General features: G+C 54.5%; 1 pseudogene; it reads left to right on the forward strand.

Annotated features, from left to right (window-relative positions):
• The first annotated feature begins 43 nt into the window (after positions 1–43).
• The window catches only part of LOC123688121, a 4,448-nt pseudogene continuing 1,991 nt past the window's right edge, over positions 44–2,500 (forward strand).

Below are 2,500 nucleotides of genomic sequence, written 5' to 3' on the forward strand. Positions count from 1 at the left end.
CCGCCAAAGGTTAGTTTCGGAACGTTTCGATGATTTGAACATACGACCTCAGGACAGGTGAGACTACCCGCTGAATTTAAGCATATTATTAAGCGGAGGAAAAGAAACTAACTAGGATTCCCTTAGTAGCGGCGAGCGAACAGGGATTAGCCCAGCACTGAATCCCGCGATCGTAACCGGTCGCCGGGAGATGTGGTGTTTGGAAGGATCCATTATCTGGCGAGTTCGCGGCGCGTTCAAGTCCATCTTGAATGGGGCCATCGCCCATAGAGGGTGCCAGGCCCGTAGCGACCGCTGCGGCTTGCTAGAGGATCTCTTCTTAGAGTCGGGTTGCTTGAGAGTGCAGCCCTAAGTGGGTGGTAAACTCCATCTAAGGCTAAATATAACCACGAGACCGATAGCGAACAAGTACCGTGAGGGAAAGTTGAAAAGAACTTTGAAGAGAGAGTTCAAGAGTACGTGAAACCGTTCAGGGGTAAACCTGAGAAACCCGAAAGGTCGAATGGGGAGATTCATTCGCGCCTGTTGTTGGGATTTACTGACTGTGGAAACGGCGACGTTCGCGTTGGCTGTTCCCTTCGGTTCATCTCCGGCTTCGGACGCGTGCACTTCTCCCCTAGTAGGTCGTCGCGATCCGTTGGGTGCTGTTCTACGGTCTCGAGTGTAGCCCGTGAGCTCGGATTTTCCGATGTTTACGGACACTGGGTTTCCGAACAGCTCGCTCGACGGTTTACTGATGGCGGGAGGCCGCGACTTAGTTCGCGTCCGGCCCGTGGCAAGTATGTGAATTGTGATGGCGATCGGACCTAGTGCCGATTCCGTCCGTTTGCGACTGTTCGCCGCGGTGTTCTTGGACAGACCTCTTGAAACGCCGATCAGCGACGCTATTGCTTTGGGTACTTTCAGGACCCGTCTTGAAACACGGACCAAGGAGTCTAGCGTGTGCGCGAGTCATTGGGAATCACTAAACCTAAAGGCGCAATGAAAGTAACGGTTCACTTTATGTGAACTAAGGGAAGATGGTCGGTCTCCATGACTGACCCGCATTCCCGGGGCGCCTCATTCTCATTGCGAGAGGAGGCGCACCAAGAGCGTACACGCTGGGACCCGAAAGATGGTGAACTATGCCTGGTCAGGACGAAGTCAGGGGAAACCCTGATGGAGGTCCGTAGCGATTCTGACGTGCAAATCGATCGTCGGAACTGGGTATAGGGGCGAAAGACTAATCGAACCATCTAGTAGCTGGTTCCCTCCGAAGTTTCCCTCAGGATAGCTGGCGCTCGTTGCATACGAGTCTCATCCGGTAAAGCGAATGATTAGAGGCATTGGGGTCGAAACGACCTCAACCTATTCTCAAACTTTAAATGGGTGAGATCTCCGGCTTGCTTGAATGTGAAGCCGCGAGATTTCGGATCAGAGTGCCAAGTGGGCCATTTTTGGTAAGCAGAACTGGCGCTGTGGGATGAACCAAACGCCGAGTTAAAGCGCCTAAATCGACGCTTATGGGATACCATGAAAGGCGTTGGTAACTTAAGACAGCAGGACGGTGGCCATGGAAGTCGGAATCCGCCAAGGAGTGTGTAACAACTCACCTGCCGAAGTTACTAGCCCTGAAAATGGATGGCGCTGAAGCGTCGTGCTTATACTCGGCCGTCAGTGGCATGTGCGGTCGCCCTTCGGGGCGGTCATGAAGCCCTGATGAGTAGGAGGGTCGCGGAGGTGAGCGCAGAAGGGCTGGCCGTGAGGCCGTCTGGAGCCGCCTTCGGTGCAGATCTTGGTGGTAGTAGCAAATACTCCAGCGAGGCCCTGGAGAGCTGAGGTGGAGAAGGGTTTCGTGTGAACAGCCGTTGCACACGAGTCAGTCGATCCTAAGCCCTAGGCGAAAGCCGATGTTGATGTGGCGTTGTTAATCGTGTTTATAAGTGGTGGCAGAAATGCTATGCATCTTGACGCGTGACGCACGCCCGTCGGGCGAAAGGGAATCCGGTTCCTATTCCGGAACCCGGCAGCGGAACCGAAATTAAACCGGGCCCTCGTAAGAGAGTTCGTCGGGGCAACCCAAAAGGACCCGGAGACGCCGTCGAGAGATCCGGGAAGAGTTTTCTTTTCTGCATAAGCGTTCGAGTTCCATGGAATCCTCTAGCAGGGAGATATGGTTTGGAACGCGAAGAGCACCGCATTTGCGGCGGTGTCCGGATCTTCTCCTCGGACCTTGAAAATCCGGGAGAGGGCCACGTGTAGGCGTCGCGCCGGCTCGTACCCATATCCGCAGCTGGTCTCCAAGGTAAAGAGCCTCTAGTCGATAGAATAATGTAGGTAAGGGAAGTCGGCAAATTAGATCCGTAACTTCGGGATAAGGATTGGCTCTGAGGATTGTGGCGTGTCGGGCTTGTTGGGGAAGTGGGTCACGGCTAACGTACCGGGCCTGGGCGAGGTGATGCGTTTCGCTTGCGTTACGTTTGATCCGAGCTCGGTCCCGCGTCTTGGCCTCCCGCGGAAT

This window comes from Harmonia axyridis, chromosome X, assembly GCF_914767665.1.
Source record: "Harmonia axyridis chromosome X, icHarAxyr1.1, whole genome shotgun sequence".
In the NCBI taxonomy this organism is placed as follows: Eukaryota; Metazoa; Arthropoda; class Insecta; order Coleoptera; family Coccinellidae; genus Harmonia; species Harmonia axyridis.